The sequence below is a fragment of the Phocoena phocoena genome, chromosome 9 (assembly GCF_963924675.1).
Source record: "Phocoena phocoena chromosome 9, mPhoPho1.1, whole genome shotgun sequence".
In the NCBI taxonomy this organism is placed as follows: domain Eukaryota; kingdom Metazoa; phylum Chordata; class Mammalia; order Artiodactyla; family Phocoenidae; genus Phocoena; species Phocoena phocoena.
The window spans coordinates 95,380,845-95,405,459 of record NC_089227.1 but is presented as its reverse complement, the minus strand read 5'-3'; the positions used below and the strand labels follow the sequence as shown (position 1 = coordinate 95,405,459).

General features: G+C 38.1%; 1 protein-coding gene across 1 annotated transcript in view; it reads left to right on the top strand.

Moving 5' to 3' along the window:
* Nucleotides 1–24,615, top strand: part of TPK1 (thiamin pyrophosphokinase 1) — a 279,756-nt gene that overhangs the window by 73,873 nt on the left and 181,268 nt on the right. The gene's annotated exons all lie outside the window — the stretch shown is intronic.

Sequence of the window (24,615 nt, the reverse complement as noted above, 5' to 3'; positions counted from 1 at the left end):
TTAGAAGCTTTTTCTGCATCTATTGAGATGATCATATGGTTTTTATTCTTCAATTTGTTAGCATGGTGTATCACATCGATTGATTTGCGTATATTGAAGAATCCTTGCACCCCTGGGATAAATCCCACTTGATTATGGTGTATGATCCTTTTAATGTGTTGTTAGATTCTGTTTGCTAGTATTTTGTTGAGGATTTTTGCATCTCTATTCATCGGTGATATTGGTCTGTAATTTTCGATTTTTGTAGTATCTTTGAATGGTTTTGGTATCAGGGTGATGGTGGCCTCATAGAATGAGTTTGGGAGTATTCCTTCCTCTGCAAGTTTTTGGAAGAGTTTGAGAAGGATGGGTGTTAGCTCTTCTCTAAATGTTTGATAGAATTCGCCTGTGAAGACATCTGGTCCTGGACTTTTGTTTGTTGGAAACTTTTTAATCGCACTTTCAATTTCATTACTTGAGATTGGTCTGTTCATATTTTCTATTTCTTCCTGGTTCGGTCTTGGAAGGTTATACCTTTCTAAGAATTTGTCCATTTCTTCCAGGTTGTCCATTTTATTGGCATAGTTGCTTGTAGTAGTCTCTTAGGATGCTTTGTATTTCTGCAGTGTCTGTTGTAACTTCTCCTTTTTCATTTCTAATTTTATTGGTTTGAGTCATCTCCCTCTTTTTCTTGTTGAGTCTGGCTATTGGTTTATCAATTTTGTTTATCTTCTCAAAGAACCAGCTTTTAGTTTTATTGATCTTTGCTATTGTTTTCTTTGTTTCTATTTCATTTATTTCTGCTCTGATCTTTATGATTTCTTTCCTTATGCTAATTTTGGGTTTTGTTTGTTCTTCTTTCTCTAGTTCCTTTAGGTATAAGGTTAGATTGTTTATTTGCAATTTCTCTTGTTTCTTGAGGTAGGTTTGTATAGCAATATACTTCCCTCTTAGAACTGCTTTTGCTGCATCCCATAGGTTTTGGATCATCATGTTTTCATTGTCATTTGTCTCTAGGTATTTTTTGATTTCCTCTTTGATTTCTTCAGTGATCTCTTGTTATTTAGTAATGTATTGTTTAGCCTCCATGTGTTTGTGTTTTTTACGTTTTTTTCCCTGTAATTGATTTCTAATCTCATAGCGTTTTGGTCAGAAAAGATTCTTGATATGATTTCAATTTTCTTAAATTTACTGAGGCATGATTTGTGACCCAGATGTGATCTATCCTGTAGAACGTTCTGTGTGCACTTGAGAAGAAAGTATAATCTGCTGTTTTTGGATCGAATGTCCTGTAAATATGAATTAAATCTATCTGGTCTATTGTGCCATTTAAAGCTTGTGTTTCCTTATTTATTTTCATTTTGGATGATCTGTCCATTGGTGTAAGTGAGGTTTTAAAGGCCCCCACTATTATTGTGTTACTGTAGATTTCCTCTGTTATAGCTGTTAGCAGCTGCTTTATGTATTGAGGTGCTCCTATGTCTGGTGCATATATATTTATAATTGTTATATCTTCTTCTTGGATTGATCCCTTGATCATTATGTAGTGTCCTTCCTTGTCTCTTGTAACATTCTTTAAAGTCTATTTTATCTGATATGAGTATTCCTACTCCAGCTTTCTTTGGATTTCCATTTGCATGGAATGTCTTTTTCCATCCCCTCAGTTTCAGTCTGTACTTGTCCCTAGATCTGATGTGGTTCTATTGTAGACAGCATATATATGGGTCTTGTTTTTGGATCCATTCAGCCAGTCTCTGTCTTTTTGTTGGAGCATTTAAGCTATTTACATTTAAGGTAATTATCAATATGTATGTTCCTATGACCATTTTCTTAATTGTTTTGGGTTTGTTTTTGTAGGTCCTTTTCTTCTCTTGTGTTTCCCACTTCGAGAAGTTCCTTTAGCATTTGTTGTAGAGGTGGTTTGTTGGTGCTGAATTCTCTTAACTTTTGCTTGTCTGTAAAGCTTTTGATTTCTCCATCGAATCTGAATGAGATCCTTGCCAGGTAGAGTACTCTTGGTTGTAGGTTCTTCCCTTTCATCACTTTATATATATCATGCCACTCCCTTCTGGCTTGTAGAGTTTCTGCTGAGAAATCAGCTGTTAACCTTATGGGAGTTCCCTTGTATATTATTTGTCATTTTTCCCTTGCTGCTTTCAATAATTTTTCTTTGTCTTTAATTTTTGTCAATTTGATTACTATGTGTCTCGGCGTGTTTCTTCTTGGGTTTATCATGTATGGGACTCTCTGTGCTTCCGGGACTTGGGTGGCTATTTCCTTTCCCATGTTAGGGAAGTTTTTGACTATAATCTCTTCAAATATTTTCTCTGGTCCTTTCTCTCTCTCTTCTCCTTTCTGGGACCCCTATAATGCAACTGTTGTTGCCTTTAATGTTTTCCCAGAGGTCTCTTAGGCTGTCTTCATTTCTTTTCATTCTTTTTTCTTTATTCTTTTCCACAGCAGTGAATTCCACCATTCTGTCTTGCAGGTCACTTATCTGTTCTTCTGCCTCAGTTATTCTGCTATTGATTCCTTGTAGTATAGTTTTCATTTCAGTTATTGTAGTCATCTCTGTTTGTTTGTTCTTTAATTCTTCTACGTCTTTGTTAAAGATTTCTTGCATCTTCTCGATCTTTGCCTCCATCGTTTTTCCAAGGTCCTAGATCATCTTCAGTATCATTATTCTGAATTCTTTTTCTGGAAGGTTGTCTATCTCCACTTTATTTTGTTTCTTTTCTGGGGTTTTATCTTCTTCCTTCATGTGGTACATAGCCCTCTGCCTTTTCATCTGGTCTATCTTTCTGTGAATGTGGTTTTCGTTCACAGTCTGCAGGATTGTAGTTCTTCTTGCTTATGCTGTCTGCCCTCTATTCAGAGAACTCTTGATTATGAAATGTTATCACTTTTTGGGCTGGTTCATACTAGACTTGGATAAGCCAAGAGGATAGAGGGTGGCCCTTCAAAGCTACAGTGTGTGATGAATTATAGAACAGTTGCAGAAGCGTATGAGGTAGTTTTAAACAATAGCTATAAGTTCTTTCATAGTTAATATTCTGTATGCAGTAATTGTGTAACTACTTAGAAAACTTGTAAGAGCTTATCATATTGTGTTTGGAATCATGGAATGTAGTGTCTGGCTTCTCTGTTGCTTTTCTGTTTTTAATCAGCTTTGTTCAGGAATAATTTTCACACAAGAAAATTCATTTTAGACAGTTGAATTAGTTTTGAAGTGGTTAACAGTTGTATTTACCAAGGCAGGCAAGATGAAAACTTGTCCCTCATCCCCCAACTTTCCTTCCTGTTCCTTGGCAGTTGATCCCTTATAGTCTGACTCCTGCAGCCTTCTAGAATATCAGATAAATGGAATTACAGGGTTTGTTTTCTTTTGTCTGACTTTTTAACCTATCCAATGCTTTTTTTTTTAAAAGGAATTTTGCCCTTTTTAAAAAATTTTATTTATTTATTTATGTATGGCTGTGTTGGCTCTTTGTTTCTGTGCGAGGGCTTTCCCTAGTTGCGGCAAGCGGGGGCCACTCCTCATCGCGGTGCATGGGCCTCTCACTATCGCGGCCTCTCTTGTTGCAGAACACAGGCTCCAGACGCGCAGGCTCAGTAATTGTGGCTCACAGGGCTAGTTGCTCCGCGGCATGTGGGATCTTCCCAGACCACGGCTCGAACCCGTGTCACTGCGCCTCAACCACTGCGCCACCAGGGAAGCCCTACCCAGTGCTCTTGAGATTGATCATGTTGTTGTGTAACTTTTCACTGTTGGGTAGGGTTCTATTATACGGGTATACCGCGATTTTGTTTATTCATATAATGCAGTTGATTGACTTGATTCTTAAGAATTACCTTTTCAGTTGGAATTTGTTATCATTTCTTCACATTCTTTGGGAGGAATGTTAGTTCTTTTAGCTAGAACCAAACAAAAATTGCAAAGTTGTCACTTCAACCCCAGAGGTTACGTAAGTAGTAGTAGACAGTCATCTATAAGGCTTCTGTTTTCTCTATTGTAGTGAAAATTCTGCAAAAGCTTGCTCAGTATCATAGGCTTTTATGGAATAAGATATATAAATATAAAACTGTTGTGGAGTAAGTTGGTATCAAGTATCTGAACATACATTGTGATCTTAATAACCTCCAATATATGTGACAATTGATTTCAGTCTACCTGTGACTATAGTTTTCTCAGTGATTGGGATTTATTTTCAATCATTTCATGACATAGTTGAAAATGTACTTTCAGTATGCTTTAACATGCATGAAGAGGAAACATGTACTTTGCTTAAGAAAAACCAAAGATCTTTGGTTTTGCTTGATTCTTATAAGCCTAGCTGTAAGCAATATTTAGTCATTTGCTTTGGCAAGTTTTTATTAAAAAGTATTTATACAGTCAAATTACTAAGCTCTGTGAGCATGTCAACATTATTGAGTCTTTGAATCAAAATGATGGAAGGTAAAAATGATTAGCACATTTAAAAGAAAATTTATAATAGGAGTCTTGGTATTAAAGAACCCTACCACAACAAACTGTGAGGACATATTTATGTTGAAATATTGATTGGATTAGTTTAGTAATATATTTTAGTCTGTTGGTTATCAAATGCTATAAATCAGAGATCCCAAAGTTATCCATGCATGGCTCCTGAATCATTTCAGGGTATTGGAAGAGGGGGAAAGGATGTATGTAAAGATGCTATGTTTGTCAGATCATGCATGAAGTCAAAATAAATGTTCAGAGTGAGATCATTTTGAGCAGCTGCAGGAAGTCAGTTTTCAACTAAATTTAATCAGGGGCATTGTTCTTTATGGCTATTCTATTTCATAAAGTATGTTTCTGACAAATCGCTTTTCCTTTCTTGCACTGGGGGTGAGTCTTCAGAAATAAATTACCTTCAGATGATTTTTCAGAGAAACCTTGATCATCTGTCGAAAGTTTTGAGTAATACATGGCTCTATTAATTTTATTTTTTTAAAAACTGAATTTTTTTAGCACTTGTTAATACCATTGAAGAGCTCATGTATTTCATCACATTTTTTTGCTTATTTTCAATATATTATTAGATTGCTGAGTTAAATAATAATTGAGAGTAATCATATAATATCACATATATGTTGTATATTTATAATATATAATCACATATATACCTCATGTATGTACTATATACTACACATTATATATATAAAATATATAATCATATACCACATATATAATTGCATGTGCATATATATATATAATTTTTAAGAAAAATTATGGAATGGTCCCTGTCCACTTTTTCATATGCATTTACATACATGCGTGCTCACACACACACACCTAGCACACCTAGATACTTCCTGCATGATTTTTCATTATTAAAATTTTGGTTTTGTGCGATTGGACCAAGGGTAAGCGGAATAACTTCAACAACTAGATGGCATATATGATTTGTTGACACATCATTATAGGACATGAAATTTGAGTTGATGATGAGGCTGTACCTAAGCCAGCTGTGGCCTTCCTATTGTTAGGGGACAGAAAAGTGACAGCTGGAGTTCAACTAGCAAGGCTAGTCAATGAACTTTGTGGGAAAACATCCAAATGGCAGTTACACCAACATGAGCACTGAGCTATCACTTGCAAACCTATGTTTTAGATCTGGGAGTTGTATTCCTTGAAAACCTCAGTTTTGCCTCTGTAGCCAGAGGGTTCAAGAATATGCTAAGGAATCTGAGAAAGGGCATCTAAAATACAACAAGAAAATATTTTACCACCATAAGAAAAAAATCACTGTGTGTATGTATGTGTACTTATATATATATATATATGTATATACACACACATACATATTATATCATAGTTGTTTAACTCTTGGGTATTATTTGCCTTAGGAAGTAGAAGAGACCTAGAGAAAGGAAGGGAACCTAAATAATGAGCAAGAGGACATTAATCTGTAAATGCACAGGCTGAAAGGAGCTAGAATGAAAAATCATGATTATTAAAAACGTTGACTTACTCTCTAAACTCTGTGATCTAGAATTGCATTTATTACTTTTTGGAGCAGTGCTTCTGCTTGGACTATGGGAAAGAAGGTGTTGTCTCTCACCACGGGGTTTAGACCAGTGAGCTCTTTAGTTTTGACCTTGGATATCAGGGTCATAATTTTTGGATACCTGTAGGGGTGCAACTTAGGGCTAGAGGAGCCATGAAGGAGGAGGTTGTTTAAGCATTAACACTCTTTGTCAGTGATTATTTAAAATATTTGTGCCATATTGGTCTCCTACTCAGCATATTGTTTAAGACACCATTGGAATGCCCATTGAAATGTCAACATGTACCCCAGTGTTCATGGCAGCACTATTTATAATAATCTAAGACATGGAAGCAACTTAAGTGTCCATTGACAAATGAATGGGTAAAGAAAATGTGGTCTGCATATACAATGGAATATTACTGGCCCATAAAAAAGAATGAAATAATGCCATTTGCAGCAACATGGATGGACCTAGAGACCATCATATCATACTAAGTGAAGTAAGTCAGACAAAGACAAATATCTTATGATATTGCTTATACATGGAATCTAAAAAATGATACAAATGAACTTATTTACAAAACAGAAACAGACTCACAGACATGGAAAACAAACTTATGGTTACCACAGGGGAAAGGAGGGGGAGGGATAAATTAGGAGTTTGGGATTAAAATATACACACTACTATATATAAGATAGATAACCAATAAGGACCTACTGTATAGCATAGGGAACCATACTCAATATGTCTTGATAACCTATAATGGAAAATAATTTAAAAAAAAATATATATATATATAGCTGAATCACTTTGCCATGCACCTGAAGCTAACATAACATTGTAAGTCAACTATATTCAACAAGAATTTTTTTAAATGTCAAGGAATTAGTTTTAACATCAAATGAAGTTACTTTTTTTGTTTGTTTTAATTAATTAATTTATTTATTTTTGGCTGCATTGGGTCTCCGTTGCTGTGTGTGGGCTTTCTCTTGTTGTGGAGAGCAGGGGCTACTCTTTGTTGCAGTGCATGGGCTTCTCATTCTGGTGGCTTCTCTTGTTGTGGAGCACAGGCTCCAGAGTGCAGGCTCAGTAGTTGTGGCGCCCGGGCTTAGTTGCTCCGTGGCATGTGAGATCTTCCCGGACCAGGGCTCGAACCCGTGCCCCCTGCATTGGCAGGCGGATTCTTAACTACTGTGCCACCAGGGAAGCCCAAATGAAGATACTTTTTTTTTTTTTTTTTTTTTTTTTTATGCGTTACGCGGGCCTCTCACTGTCGTGGCCTCTCCCGTTGCGGAGGACAGGCTCCGGACGCGCAGGCTCAGCGGCCATGGCTCACGGGCCCAGCCGCTCCGCGGCATGTGGGATCTTCCCAGACCGGGGCACGAACCCGTGTCCCCTGCATCGGCAGGCGGACTCTCAACCACTGCGCCACCAGGGAAGCCCAGAAGATACTTTTTAATAGAACACTATATCTGATTCATTTATGAAAACTATAAAAAAAAAACCCTTCTTTTAAAAATTCATTTACAAAAATCTTTCTTTTGCTTCCTTCTAAGTGTTGCAATCCTTATCTTTAAAAACTTGGCTCATGTCTTGTTTCCTGGTAACTAGCAATTTCCATATCTAAGTCAGGCACAGATTCTCTAAACAGCCCTTTACTGTCACTCCGCATTATGTTGAAAATTTCTATGAGTGTTTCTACTTCATTGTACAGAGTTCCTTGTTCTCGTTTTATTCATCTTTGGAAATAACACTAGTACCCAGGATGAGGTTTGACAAATAATAGATGACAAATAAACATTTTTAATTGAGAAGGATTGCTCCTTTTAGATAGTTTTCTCTGAAAATAATAATACTTTTCCTACAGGTAAGTCAGTAAATGATAAATCCTGAATGAACTAAGGTTATTTGTTGACTAGATTTCTTACTTTACCAGGTTAGGTTCAGTTATTCCAAGTCTCTTTTACTCTGTTCGTCCTTCCTGGATGGTCTTTTATCCAGTGCTTCCCTTAACTTGTCATAGCATTTATCACAACACGCTGAAATCACCTGTTTGCGTGTCCCAGCAGCCTGTAACCCCAGTGGAGGCTTATTGGCTTTTTCTCTTTCTCACCCCCAGTAACTAGTTCACTCTGTGCTTAATGGTTATTAAAGCATGATTAGGGGACTTCCCTGGTGGTGCAGTGGTTAAGAATCCGCCTGCCAATGAAGGGGACACAGGTTCAAGCCCTGGTCCAGGAAGATCCCACACGCTGCTGAGCAACTAAGCCCGTGCGCCACAACTACTGAGCCCGCACTCTACAGCCTGTAAGCCACAGCTCCTGAGCCTACGCACCACAACTACTGAAGCCAGCGTGCCTAGAGCCCATGCTCTGCAACAAGGGAAGCCGCCTCAATGAGACACCCGTGCACATCAAGGAAAAGTAGCCCCACTCGCCACAACTAGAGAAAGCCCGTGTGCAGCAACGAAGACCCAATGCAGCCTAAATAAATACATACATACATACATAAAATTGAAAAGAAAAAAAAGAAAAGCATAGATTAAAAAGAACATGATTAGGCATGATCTTCCATAAAAATTTGATGTATTTTTCTATCATAGATTAAGTATGAAAGCATATTTCTGACCCAGTAAATTTTAAATTTCTTAAATTTCTTAAATTTTTTTTCAAGAGGAGAATTAGAGAATGACACTAACAGCTCTTCTGTTAATGTTGTTAGGAGCTTCCTTTTTTTTTTTAACATCTTTATTGGAATATAATTGCTTTTCAATGGTGTGTTAGTTTCTGCTGTATAACAAAGTGAATCAACTATATATATACGTATATCCCCATATCTCTTCCCTCTTGCGTCTCCCTCCCACCCTCCCTATCGCACCCCTCTAGGTGGTCACAAAGCACCAGAGCTGATCTCCCTGTGCTATGCGGCTGCTTCCCACTAGCTATTTATTTGATGTTTGGTAGTGTATATATGTCCATGCCACTCTCTCACTTTGTCACAACTTACCCTTCCCCCGCCCCATATCCTCAAGTCCATTCTCTAGTAGGTCTGCATCTTTATTCCCGTCTTGCCCCTTGGTTCTTCATGACCATTTTTTTTTTTTTTTTAGATTCCATATATATGTGTTAGCACACGGTATTCCTTTTTCTCTTTCTGACTTACTTCACTCTGTATGACAGACTCTAGGTCCATCCACCTCACTACAAATAACTCAATTTCATTTCTTTCTATTTAAATTTTTTGTGTTCCTGGGTTCTTGGTTGTAAGGAACAGAAAAAAACTCTGACCAATTTACACAACAACAAAAAAATTCTGCAAACGTATTGTAATTGACAGAATAAGTGAGAAGCTTGAGGGGGTTGGGTTTGGGAAGTAGGCAGGAAGCTGGAAACCAGATCTACAGCTATGTTTGTGTTCTAAGAACCAGAAGAGGCTTGCAGTCAGCCTCTGTGAGCCCGGCACTGCGTGCTGCAGATGAATTGTCAACAGTCTCTCGTTTCTTGCGTAAGAGCACATGATTGACTGACCGAGTGGACGTGGTTAAGGGACTCTCTGCCCCTGCCCTTGTTTCTCAAGGGGGTGGGAGTCCTATCTGTTTCTGGAGTGGGCTGTGCCTAGCATCAAGACTCACAACATGTCAGTTTCTGTAAACAGGGGTAGGAAGGGCCAAATGCAAACACAGATAAACGAAACCAAACACTTCCTACGGATGCCCATCCACAGCATCTTTCTTTGGCTGCCATCATGCCCTAGGACAGTCTAGTGGTCTTTATCAATCTCCTTCATACTTTTCATTCCAGTGCACCTCCCAACCTTAATATTTAGTGTCATGTAAAATACCCCTAGTTATGAGATTTTTTTTTTATTCTTCCTGGTCTTAATGACAGTGAATTAAATGGTTACCTGTCCTGTCATGCATATGAAAATACCTTTCATGCATTCAGAGAAATTTAATAATGTTCCTCCCAAGTTTTAAAAAAAAGTGTACCATGTACACTTCCTTAATTTTATAAAAACTTGTAATCAGAGGATTCTGTGTATTTTCCCTGACTTCATCTTATCATATATTTTTTTCTAAGTAAACTCTTTTAAATCCCACTCTTAGGATTAATGATTTTTCTGGGGGGGGGGTAATTTTTTAAAGATACGTTTTACGTTTAAAAACAAGTTTCTCTTAGTGAACTATTACTAAGACAAACTGCATTGCACAACATAGGTATTTCTTTACCTGATCTGGATCTTTGTGACAATTGAGTTTAAGAGAATACAATTTTTTTGATTTGTAATATGTAAAAAGGTTTCATTATGTGAGAGCACAGTTTTGCTTTAAAAATACAATAATATAGTGTTTTGTTTTGGTTTTATTACATAATTTCCTTGGTTTGTCTTTTTTAGATGACATTTTTTCAGATGTATTCCTTTATTAAAAAATATTGACAAATTTATATACAGGAAAAAAATGTTTTCTGATTTGAAGCATAGTATTTTAAAAAGGCAGCTGAAGCCGAGAAGCTTAGAGTGCAGTCTTCTTTGTACAACTATCATCAAGTTTTTTCCTTCATGCAAAATTCACTTATTTATCACTAGCGGCCTCTAGTGTGTATTTAATTTTTTTCCTGCTAGGCTGTAAATTGGTAGATTATTAGTAACTGGAGAGCATTTCCATGTGTTAGGAACAAGAAAAACAACTATAGTTTCTGTCATCTTAGCATTACATCAGTCAGTGGGAAGGACATTTTCACATAATTGTGTAGCCTTATGAGCCCTATTAACCAGTAACAGGGTGTTCATAGTGACTTTCCTCTGTGTGGCAGTTGTTCTCTGAAGTATACTTCTGATACACTGGGAGAAAGCAGTGATGGTCTTGCACTGCACTGATGCCTTCTCATGCTTTTAGTAGGATGGAATCATGTTAGGATACAGATAGCAGAAGTTACCAAAACCAGAGATTTTAGCCAAACCATACAGCAGAAGTCTGAACCAAACTGTCCTTAGTTGTTCAATTTTAAACAAAACTGTATTCAGGTGCTTTTTAAAGTAGTCATAATTACAAATAATAACAATACAAAAATAAATTAGTTTAAGTGAATCAAATCTGAATTATTTAGTATTTGCTTTTGGTTTTTACCTTTATATATTCCTTTTTTTTTTTTTAAAGGCACATTCTCCCCTACCCCAATCCACCCTCCCACTTACAGAAGTAATTCAGGTTCATTACAGTGAACTTGGAGAATACAGGACGATACAAAGTGAAAAATAAAAATTACCTGAAATCACCTGGATTCTTACTGTTTATATTTTTACACACTTTTTTCAATTTCTTATTTTTTTAAGCTTGTTTCTCTTTTTGAGTGTATATATGTGTGCATATGTAGTAAAATAGGAATTTTTATGCATATATTTTATACCATACCTGTTTTATCAACATTGTATTGTGAACACATTATCATATCATTCAGTATAAATTTTGTTATGTTCTTATTTATCAACCATTCTCCATATATCAGGAATGTTTTATTGTTCATAATTTTTTATAACTCTGATGAGTAAAACTTGTACAAAGTTTTACCTACAAAACTTACCTAAGTTCCTGGCTCTTAAAATAGATTCCTGGGAATTTAGATATGAGGTCAAAACTTATGAATTAAAAAACTTAAATTCAAGTTGATAGTTTGCTTTCCAGAAGATTTGTGCTTATCTGTGCTTTTATCAGCAATGTAAGATCATATACATTTCTCTCCACTCTTGCCAGCTTTGTTAATTTATTGCTGTGTGATGCAGGAAATTATGTTCAATTGTGACTTTAGCATGTTTTGTATTATACAGTCATTCCATATGGAAGACATTATTGTAGGAATTGGGGATGCAGCAGGGAACGGAATGCCTGATTTCCTTGACGTTTCATGAAGTCAGACAAGAAGTCAGATCAATAATGAGAATATAAAGTATATTAATAGCGATACGGAGAACAAAAGCAGGAGAAGGGGTAGCATATTTTGTGGTAGGGTGGTAGAAACTAAAGGGAAGAGGCCTCACTGAGAATGTGACTTCTGAGTTAAGACCTGTAGGAGGGGAAGCGGTGGGCCACTTGGAATCCACAGGAAGGGCAGGGTAGGCAGAGGGAGTGAGGGAATGCCTGTGTGGACAGTCTGACACCTGAGAATGGTGTCATTTAATAACAAACCACCACAAAATTTAGTGGCTTTAAACAACAATGATTTATTGTTGTTTCCAATCCTAGGGACAGCTAGGCAGATCTGGGCTCGCTCGTGTCAGTCATGCGGGTTGGGTAGGCACTTCTGCCCATGACGTTAGCTTGGAGATAGGACTTGCTCACGTGTTTGAAGGTTGGCTGCCTATAACCTGGGTCACCTGACTCTGCTGTCTTACCCTCCATCCTTCAGCCTCAGGCTTGCCCACAATTCTTCTCATGGCGACAGGGGAGGGTTCCGGGAGAGCAAAGGGAAGGCTGCAACTCCATTGGAGGCCTTGATTCATAACTGCCAAGCCATCATCATTTCCACTGTATTTTGTCAATCACAGTAAGTCACCAGGTTAACACAAATTCGAGTGGGAGAGAAATAGGCTTGTGTTAGCACCTCTTGATGGGAGGATCTGGAAAGTCACCTTAAAAAGGAGTATTGATGGAGGGGAGAAATAATTATGGATAATTTTGCAAACCGTCTGCCACAGGTATGAGGGGGAAGCTTATTAGGGGGAGAGTGGTTAGAAAGTTAACGGAGGGTAGCTCTTGTAGGGCCTCTGTAGGTAATACTAATGATGTACTCTCGGTGAGATGGGAAGCCGTTGGGCAGTATTGAGCAGGGGATTGGTCTCCGCTGTCTTATCAGCATTCTAGCTTGGAAGATGGTAAGAAAGAGTAAGATTCAGAATACCTTCTGCAAGAAGAGTCTATAGAACTTGGTGACAAACCAGTTATGAAGAGGAAAAAAGAAGAATCAGGGATGAGTCTAAGGATTTTGGCCTGAACAACTAGAGAAGATTGATTTTTGGTTTAATGAGATTTGGAAGACTGTAAGGGGGACAGCGTTGGTGGGGAAAGGAGCAGAGATTCAGTGATAACATGTGTGGAGTTTGAGGTGTTTGTTATACATCTAATGTTGAGTAGAATGTTTAATACCTGAGTCTGGAGTTGAGGGAACATACAAGCTTCAGAGCCATCAGTATACAGAGGGCATTTAAGGCCAAACGACTTGGTAAGATAACCTAGTAGTAAGTGCAGACGGAAGAGGAAAGAGGTCCAGGGACTGAGCTGTGGGCACTCCAGTGTTAAATCCAAGTGAAGTGTAAGAACTATCATGTAGACAGAGCAGGAGTAACCAGTGACTTACAGGGAAGCCCAGGAAACCATAGTTTTTGTTTCCTTTTGTTTTTTTTTTTTTTGCGGTACGCAGGCCTCTCACTGTTGTGGCCTCTCCCGCTGCGGAACTCAGGCTCCGGACGCGCAGGCTCGGCGGCCATGGTTCACGGGCCCAGCCGCTCTGCGGCATGTGGGATCCTCCCGGACCAGGACACGAACCGGTGTCCCCTGCATCGGCAGGCGGACTCTGAACCACTGCGCCACCAGGGAAGCCCGAAACCATAGTTCTTAAATCAAATGAAGAAAGGGGATGAAGGAATAGAGAGCAATCAGTTCTGTTATGTGCTTCTGATGGATAAAGTAACATGGGAGTATTGATCATTAGATTTAGCAATATGGAAGCTTTGAAGGTTGAAAATGTAAAAGCTATATATACACCTACATACCTATATAACGATGATAAATTATATATCCACACACATTAACACAAATTCTTTCTCTTTGTATCATATCTTTGATTTTTCCTATTTGATTTTATTTCTATTTGAATCAACTGTTGGTGTCAACTTTATTTGAACACGGATGGTCACCCTTTGTCTTTTATATTTCTTCTAAATGTTTTCCATAATACGCTTTTTACAGTTGTTAATACTCATCTTCTAATGATTTTACGATTTCAAGGTGACCTATACCTAAGCCATTACCATCAGCGTATCAATTCTTTCCAATTCCTGTAAGACAGAAATCATTACTAAGTGCTGTAGAGTACTTCCTGAGCTCTAGTCCCTGTCTTTTAGGGTAATGGTTCACACATTCATGCATAATGGATAGAAGTAGCAAGGTAAGAACAGAAATTTGCAAGGATAGGAAACGCAGTATTTACTTTAGCAGGTCAGCATATGCCTTAAATTCTTTTGTCATTTCCTTAAATAAGGTTTAATTCCTATTATGGGGGAAGCTGTGGGGAAAAAGGAAGAATAAGAATTAAAAACACTATACTAGCAGAGTGGTTAGCTAGGCAGCTTATTATGCTTGGCTTTGGAAAATGTGGGAGGAGCAGACAACCTATTAGTGACCCTAATGGCATTTATCACTAGCTGTATTTATTGAATTCTGTGTATTATGTCTCCACTGAATCACAGAGAGAAGCATAAAGCAAATAAATTACACAAAGTAAGTCACTCTCAGTGAGCTAGCCTTTTATATTAAGGTGAAGAATTGGCATTAACCCGTATACATGCTTTGGGGCTCTTTCATGTTTGTAAATAAGACAAGATGAAGCCTTCCACTCTGCATTCTATCAAGCTTAGCATGATTCCCCTCAATATACATAGCATTTTCTGGCACTACCCTGCACCCCTACCACTACTGCCTTCTAGGAAAATAATCCCATAGCTTACTTTCTCTTCAAATAACCTCTCTCATTCCGTTCCTCTCCTCACCACTTTTGGAAAATAAGTAATTACAGAAAAGGGCAGGAGGGGAAAGTGACCTAATACTAAGAGCCAGAGGAAATATTTAATTGTACAACCTTTATTGCATTTAGTGTGCAAAGCCCTGTTCTGAAGCTAAAAGAGGCACTGCACTAAGTCATTCTCCCGTGTTTTAAAGATGGTAACATCGCCAGCGACATGTGAATGCAGTTGACTGAAAGACAAATCACCTGTCATCTAAGAAATGAGGAAGTGACCTTGTGGAGTATATACACATACTTTTCCTTCGTTTCCTAACTTTTCTTTCACCTCTTCCGACTTTTTTTCTTTTCATTGCCCGAATGAGGGCATTATGTTTCTCTCTCATCCTCTTGTCATGATCTCACTCATTTAAACTTTTCATGCAGGACCACCTGTTATCAAGCCTTGGCTTCCCTTCCCCTAGTCTGGCAAGTCTGTGTTTTTCTGTTGCATTCTGTGCTTGACGGAGTGTCAGTGATCCTCTTCTATAATATCCATGCTTAGACTTTGAACTGTTTGGATCTGTAACTTTGGTATCTGCAGCGTGACACACATTGTATATATTTAATAAATCTTTGATAAATTAAGTATCCCGTGTATGGAAGATGCACGAGTATATCATTTTACCTCTGACCTCTCCTCAGCGCTCTCTCTGCATTTACAACTTTCAGCTGAACTTGGGCACTGAAATATTCTGTAATCTTAAACTCCAACTGTCTAAAACTCTAGTTCTTATTATTTTGCCTTAACCAGTGGTATGAAGACGAAATCAAATTTCTGAGACTTATATATTGATTTTAGTCTTTCAAAATTAAAATTGTTTCCTGTTTATGGAGAATGTTGAGAGAGAAGTTTCAAAAGATGGATTGAGCCATTTTATAGATGCCTTAATGCTAGTCAGTCTCAGGAATAGATGTTCCTCAAATGTGGTGCCTTGTTAGAAGAGTTTCACACTAAATCATTGTACTCGCCATGTACATTGTTGGGCAGCAGTTAGCATTGTATAAATCGTGACCCAGTCTCTCTATCTCTTATCCAAAAACCTCATTTCCATCCTAGAACTTGATAATGAGTCTTTTAAGAATAGCATCTTGCAGGAATGATGAAAGTGAATAAAATGACAAGCCGCTATGTGCTTGAGTGTAGTTTATATTATAAATTTTGTTTTCTGGAAACCCACTGTATGAATATGATACAGTAGAAAAACTGTCTTTTCACAAAACCTCTTTAGGTCTTGACACAGCATTCGCCTCAGAGGAAACTTGCTAGGTTATATGCAATATATAAAAATTTTTTAATGACTTGTTTGTCTTTGATGTGTATTATGTGATTCAGTATGTGCAGACTCTGGTCTCCATATTTTTAGTGTAAATATTGTATAAATTTTACTCCTGTCGTTCTCATTTCTTAGTGTTTTCATCTTCAACTCTTTGTGGAGCAAAGGAAACAGTACATTTCAGGCATAGAGTTGATATTAAATTTTAAAACTACTTCTCTTCTGAAATCTTTTTACCTTAGATTTTGCTGTTGAATTTATTATTTTTTTTTCTTCTTTATATCTCGTCCTTCTTTGGTGCCAACTAGACAGGTCATTAATTAAACATGTAAACTGGTTCTCTGGAATGGAAATAGTCTCACTCCCAAAACTACTGGTTGGTTATGTAGTGTTATCTGAGCTTTGAAAATCTAGCAAAGCCACAAGGGAGGACCCAGTTTATCCTTCTGTGTAGAGAAAATCCATTCCCATGTGTCATGAAAGCCACCGACAACACATTTCACCACCTGCATGTGTAACATTAAGCTGCCAGCATTGGGAGGCAGTAAAATGATTTCTGAAGTAGCATCTGATACATGCTTGGCACAGTTGTAGTAGCGTCTTACCAAATGTTATACTAAATATTAAGCTTTGTGATTAAATATGTGATTTATAAAATTGCTGTTAAATTATTACTTTAAAGGGTAATGTTCACTGTAACACTTTGGGTCTTGATTCACAGTTGAAATGATACATTTGTCAATAAGAAAATTATTTTCTAAAATGTGTATTTTTCAAAATTTGAGGTGCACCTGGGCTCTAAAATATTATAATATTAAATTGGTTATATTTGCATTATGTATATATAAATAAATGTTAAATATAATACATAATTATATAATTTAGTGGGGCAATTAAGCTGGTGTGAATTATAAGTAGGATAAAATATATTTCGAAAAATTGAAATCCACAAGCTACTTTAATGACATATGATTGATTTTTAATTAATAACAATTTCATTCTGTATATAAATGGAGATTTTAAAGTCTCAAATAGCGTATTCTCTTAGTGATCATACTTCATTTCAGGAAGTACTGATTTAGAGTTGATGATTTTGAGCAAGTGAGAAAAGAAAGAATATTGTGTGTCATGGAACATACCTTGTATGATGTCAGTCCCATTACATCTATTAAGTCTTATTTTTGGCCCATAGCAGGAGTTGGCAAACTGTAGCTTGCAGGTCAGCTGCCTAGAAGTAAAGTTTTATTGGAACACAGCAGTGCCCGTTGTTTTCCTACTTTCTACAGCTGCTTTCTTGCTATCATGACAGAGTTAAGTAACTGAGACAGAGACATTATCATCCATAGAAGCTAAAATACTGACTGTCTGGGTTCTTAAGAAAAAAATTTGTTGACCCCTGGCCTAGAATGTGGTCTGTTTTGAAGAATATTCCACGTGCAGTTGAAAAAGAATGTACATACCTGCTGTTGTTGGCTGGAGTGTTCTATAAATACAGGCATACCTCAGAGATACTGTGAGTTTGGTTCCAGACCACTGCAATAAAGCAAATGTTGTAATAAAGCAAGCCACATGGATTTCTTAAGTTTCCCAGTGCATATAAAAATTCGTTTACACTATACTGTAGTCTATTAAGTGCACAATAGCTTATGTCTTAAAATACAATGTATATATCTTAAATAAAAAAATTTCTTTTGCTAAAAAATGCTAGCCATCATCTAAGCCTTCAGTGGCTCATAATCTTTTTGCTGTTGGGGGGTCTTGCCTCAGTGGTGACGGCTGCTGACCGAGGAGGGTGACGGCTGCTGAACGTTCGCATGGCTGTGACCATTCCTTAAAATAAGACAGCCATGAAGTTTGCCACATCGGTGGACTCTTCCTTTCATGAATGACTTCTCTGTAGCATGCAGTGCTGTTCAATAGCATTTTACCCACAGTAGAACGTCTTGCAAAATTGGAGTCAATCCTCTCAAACCCTGCCACTGCTTTATCAACTAAGTTTATGTAAATTCTAAATCCTTTATTATCATTTCAACAGTCTTCATAGCATCCTCACCAGGAGTGAGGCTTTCTAGACCTCTCTTTCTCTGTATGGTTCCATCTTCTGCATTTTCAAGCTCTTCACCTTGCCTTAAAATTAATCTTGGTCTCCTCACGTTAGGGAGGCCGCAGGTCTCTGAGTTTTCCCTCATTGTGCTCTGAGATAGAAATTGCCTTCAGAAAGAAAGCTGAGGAATCACAGGGGCTCATCTTATTTGTTTCCCTTTTTTTCACAGCAGCTGTCCTGAGCTGCCTGCTTTCCACTGTCTGAATACCATTGTTTAACATATTTTGTCTGATTTTCCAAGTTGTTACAGTTGAGAGGGGATTCTCATAGCATGGGCAGTAGTAGCTGTCTATGTATTGTAACTTTTTACTGATCCATAAAATTTGCATTGTTTATTTTGAGTCAGAGTGCTCGGTTACAGAGCTGCATTATTCATTTGTTTGTTTGTTTCCTGCCTAGAATGAAATATGCTTTCACGAAGCCTCATATGATTTCATAATTGTGCCTCTCTTTACCACTTCTCTATTCATTAAAATAAATCATAAACCTAGAAGCATAAGCAGAGCATACCTAGGGATTGATAGCTTATGGTATGGAGTAACTTGGTACTCACACTGCTGCTTGATTACCATGCAGCTCTGGTTGGATATACAAGTAGGGCAGGTTTCAAATAAGGGCCAAGATTTTGTGAGAAGTGAAGTTGCATATTCTAATGGAAGTGTAGCAAGAAAACGTTCCTGTGCCAGGCAAGGGAATCCTTCAACTCAGAGAACGCTTAACAGCCTACAGGTGGGCAAAATCACCTGACCCAAAGTCTGTTTTATGATAAAGTATGGAATGTCTCATGTAATTTATTTATTGAGTACTGCACTGAAAATGAAAAAGAGAATTATTGTGTGTCAGTTGTTTACCCTTGTGATCCTGTGGCTGCCCAGCATCGCCAAGAGAGTATGTCATATCACTAGCTTAGGAAGACATTAAAATTCAAAATTTGAGGTGTGATTTCTCCTAAATGCTTATTGCTTTCACACCACTTAAAGTCAAAAAATCGAACCATTGTAAGTCAGGGACCGTCTGTATTTAAATACCTTTGAAACCTTTATTGTATTCGGGACTTAGTAAAATAATCTGATTGTATCTATAAACACATTCAAAAGTGGTACCATTTTTACTTATTGTATTTTAGATCACCCTTGATTTTTTCCTGCCTATTAATTAAGTTATGCAGTTTTGCAGAGAATATTAATTAGCTCAGACCGTTGAATGAGCAATTCCTGTTTCTTCACACTGGATACCATTACTTTTTTCTTGTATCTGGAGCCATAATCTTTCTCAACAATGTTCGCAAAATTTCTCCTCCTAACATATTCCTTTGATCAAGATCCTATCCTTTATTTAGCAATGAGCACAAATCCTTCTTTCCTTCTGCCTCAGTGGTACTTTTCTAATACATACGGGTTGACCAAATTAACACTGATGAATAAAATCAGGAGGGGAATAATGCAGTTATGTAGAGAACTTTCTCCACAAGAAACTCTTCCTCCATTTCATAAATGCATGTATCTGGGAGGCTGTAGAGAGCTGTTAGAGAATAAAGATGGTGCCGCCTGGGCGTGAGATTTGGTTCTAGCTCTTATTAGCCTTCTAACCTCGGACAAGTTACTTAGCTTCTCTAGTAATAACTTTTATGTTAACTGAATGGCTTCAGTCCTGCTTGCTTCGTGTGGGGCATTTTCTAAGTCCTTTACATATGTTAACTCTTAATCCTCACAACCACTCCACATTATATCCTCATTTTACATAAGACGAAATGAGGCTCAGAGAAGTGAAATAATTTGGACAAACTAAGAATTAGGGAGCAGGCGTAGTAAGAAGTTCATATTGAAGGTTTCTTTCCTTGTTCTTTCCCACTTCCTTCTTCCCCTTCCTTCCCTCTCCTGGCCTTTTTCCTCCCTTTTTACCATTTTTTTCTACTTCCTCCTCTCCACTCTTTCCCTCCCCTCCCCTCACTCTGCTTCCTCTTTTTGTCCTCTCTTCCTTCCCCCGCCCCTCTTCCTTTTTCTCCTTTTCCCTCCTACTCCCACTTCTCTTCCTTTCATCCCCTCATCCCTCCTGCTTCTCCTTCTCTGCCTTTTCACTTTATTACATTATTGTCACCATCTGTGTACTTGGTGCTTTGGGGAATACCAAGATCAATCAGAGATCTCCTGCTCCAAGAACTTAGTCTAGAAGAAGCTAAAAGACATTTATAAAATTGCTTAAAATGAAATGGAAAGTAAGAGATTCACTGCTATGGAAGTTGGAAGGCAGTGGTTGTATCTTCTTTGGGAGCAAAGAAGGCTCTGTGGTCAGAAAATGTCTTATGAAAAACAGTAGTTGTGTTGTAACACACCGTGGTTAAGTATATCTTCTGTATGTGTCAACCTTTCTCTCAGTTATTACATGTGATGGATCTTTAGCTCATGAATTAATCTCAACTCTTTTTGATCTCTTATGTTGTCATTAGTGAGTAGCAAGTGCAGTGATATTTAAAATATAAATATCAAGAGTCTATGCCATTTTTGTAGAGTTTGTAACACCTTTTAATACTAACGAGTCGGTGCTGGTAGACTGAGGATACTAAGAAGAGGTCCACTGGTGTGATGTACATCAACAGTAGACAGAAATGTGATCACTGGTGACACAAATCCATTTACTCTTCATCAGTTGCTATGTGCAGTCAGTCTCCAAATAGTTTTGAAAATTATCTCCTGTGTACACTGTCTTTTATATCATAATATAGTTGCTCTACATCTGTGAAGTGTCATCCCCAACAAGTACCTCTTCAGAATGCCCAGGCGCCTTGGCAACAGGTGCCTCAGAAAATGTTAGGTGGGCTTTTAATTGCAACGTCCAAAAGCACATTTCGGGAAGATTCAAAAACTGGTGTATTATATCAGGAAATGTTATAATTATTTTAGTTATCTCAGCGTGTATACCAGGTATATTTTTGCTATGAGTCTTTTTAGAAATAAGCATCCTCATTCATTTTAAAAGCATCTGTGTTATACTGGAGAAAATTATATTAAAAACTTACTGAAGTTGGTTATCTTTTATTTATATAATTTTGTTTTCCTGTTAATATTTTGCATGAATATATAAGTGAATTTACGTGATTGCTTTCCTTCATTAATTGCAGAGTAAGAAAAATATCTAATGCTCTTTAAGATGGTATATCCTAGGGGATAGATGTTCAGCTGACTACATTTATCAGCTTTTATTTTTCATTTTATTTATCGTCAGAAAATGTAGTATTTGGAAACTGCCAAATTGATTCTTGATATTTGAGGCGCTAAAGTTTGTGGAGGAACATAGAGTAGGTCTTATTAGGAAGTCACGTGATTTGGACTGACAGAACCAGAGTCCTAAGTTAAAATGACTGCTTTACATGGTGAAGTACTGGCCAAACTCACTTGACACACAAAACTCACTTGACTTCTTAGATTTCAATTCCTTTAAAAGGATAATGGAGGTATGGGAGGAATGATTCCTTTTATCCTTGCCAGCAACGTCTCAATCCCTTTAAGTTGCTATTATAGAATACCATAGACTGGATGGTTTATAAACAACAAACACTTACTTCTCCCAGTTCTGGGGGCTGGAAAGTTCTAGGTCAGAGTGCCAGCAGATTCACTGTATGGTGAGGTCTCTTCCCTAGACAGATAGGTGGCTGTCTTCTTGCTGTGTCCTCATGTGATGGGAGAGGGGAGAGCTTCCTGGGGTTTCTCTTATAAGGGCACTCATCTATTCATGAGGGCTCCACCCTCTTGACCTGATCACCTCCTAATTTAGGCGTTGGGTTTCAACATACGAATATGAATTTTGTGGGGACATAAACATTCAGACCATAAGAAGCATGAATATTCTGTGATCCATATGCGTTTTAACTTGTGTATAGTTGAATGGTGGTAGGTGGAGGCATTTGAAAGAAACTTTGAAAATGAATTAATTTTTGCAACAGGAAGAAAAAAAGATATGAACTAATAGTCTATCTTTAGTCCTAATTAAGATATAAGGGAGTTACCAAAATAGGTATAAAATGAAATTTTGAAATTCTTAGATACTACGGTAGGGATGTTTTGAGGAGAAAAGTTTGTAGGAAGATGTTGAAACCAGGCAAGGTGATTTAGAAACCTATTTTACTTCCCAGTTTTGCCTTATTCTGAGAGAACTGTTGTTTTTTGCACATGGCTGATGTTCCGTGAATGTTTCTGAAATCAATTGATTGAAAATTTTAATAAGTAATTATCATTGTTTAATGAAAAGACAAAACTGTGCAGTTTATATGGTACAGAACTCGGTGGTAGAACTTTCTCGTAACCGTACAGAACTCGGTGGTAGAACTTTCTCGTAACCGTACAGAACTCGGTGGTAGAACTTTCTCGTAACCGTACAGAACTCGGTGGTAGAACTTTCTCGTAACCGTACAGAACTCGGTGGTAGAACTTTCTCGTAACCGTACAGAACTCGGTGGTAGAACTTTCTCGTAACCGTACAGAACTCGGTGGTAGAACTTTCTCGTAACCGTACAGAACTCGGTGGTAGAACTTTCTCGTAACCGTACAGAACTCGGTGGTAGAACTTTCTCGTAACCGTACAGAACTCGGTGGTAGAACTTTCTCGTAACCGTACAGAACTCGGTGGTAGAACTTTCTCGTAACCGTACAGAACTCGGTGGTAGAACTTTCTCGTAACCGTACAGAACTCGGTGGTAGAACTTTCTCGTAACCGTACAGAACTCGGTGGTAGAACTTTCTCGTAACCGTACAGAACTCGGTGGTAGAACTTTCTCGTAACCGTACAGAACTCGGTGGTAGAACTTTCTCGTAACCATTTAGTCCTAAGAAGATGTATAGATCAAAGAAGAGTTGGTCCAACATAGACTAGTTAACTGAGTCGACCTAAGAAGTCCTATTTCCAACTGGGTTAAGAACTTAAAAACATTGTACAAAAGAATAAGGTTAGTAATGGGTTTTTAAATACTCTTCCTTATTAATTTTATCCTGAATGTGTACACAAGAAGCTCTGAGTCAGAGTTCTTATTACCTCTAATAAAAGTTAGACGAAACAAGTATTAAATATTTAACTTTCATGGAATCCTATCAACCTCCTCTTGGATATGAAGGCCTTCCTTGCCTTTTGCGCCACTTCCAGCTATATTTTGATATTGCATCAATTCCTGTGCTCTAGTTTTTAGCCCTTGGCTCACGCAATGATAGGTCCGTGGTCCTGTGCTAATAGCTGCACACTCCATATGTGAAAGACACGGAAATAATGATATTTTCCCTTAACTTATTAAGTGGGAGGTGGCAGCTGTGCTTCTCCCCTCTTGAAAGAGTCTCTGGTAGAAATTTTATGGGCCTGAATCTTAACCCCAACCGATTTAACAATTTATAACAGTAAAATCTCTCCAGGAGCCACATAGCTCCGTGTGTCTTAGCTTTTATGATCTAGAGATGTCTCTAGGTTCTGGGGGCTTTATCTTTTTTTTTTTTTTTTTTTTTATTTGCTGTAGGCGGGCCTCTCACTGTTGCGGCCTCTCCCGTAGCGGAGCACAGGCTCCGGACGCGCAGGCTCAGCGGCCATGGCTCACGGGCCCAGCCGCTCCGCGGCATGTGGGATCTTCCTGGACCGGGGCACGGACCCGCATCCCCTGCATTGGCAGGCGGACTCTCAACCACTGCGCCACCAGGGAAGTGCTGGGGCTTTATCTCTTTTGACATATAATGCCCAGCAGTAATATTCAGTCTCCCTTTAACTAGGAACCTGGTTCATTATGTAACAATTTGGCCATCTTGAGAAGACATATAGAAGTTATATTATGATTCTGAATCAGGACAGTTAGGTTAAAAAGCTAGATCTAATTTTTATGGTTTATGGAGAGCAGAATATTTCTGGAAGACATGAAAGCAACTATTCTCTTCTTTATATCATAGGTACTTCGGAAGCTCAGAAAGCAAGAGTGTTTGGCCAGAGTACTGAGAAGTCCAGGGAAGTTTTATTTCTCCACAGTTAGGTGTTTTAAGTGGGAAGAAATTCTACCAGGTCATGTCAGTGTTTTACGTAAAAAATAGTAAAGGATGGCTTATGTAGATACAGTAAGGTAGGTTTTCCAAAATGAGTTCTGAAAAAATATAAATGGTAGGGAAGAGACATAAGGTAACAGTGATATAATTAGAAACATCCATTTGGGGGAATTCTCTCTCTTTATTTAGTAACCGTGACCTTTGTGGTATTGCAGACCTATCTAGAAGATTCCTATTTCTAGAAATACGTCAGTAGAATATTTTTGTTTTTGTTTTTGCGGTACGCGGGCCTCTCACTGCTGTGGCCTCTGCCGTTGCGGAGCACAGGCTCCGGACGCACAGGCTCAGCGGCCACGGCTCACGGGCCCAGCCGCTCCGCAGCATGTTGGATCCTCCCGGACCGGGGCATGAACCCATGTCCCCTGCATCGGCAGGTGGACTCTCAACCACTGCGCCACCAG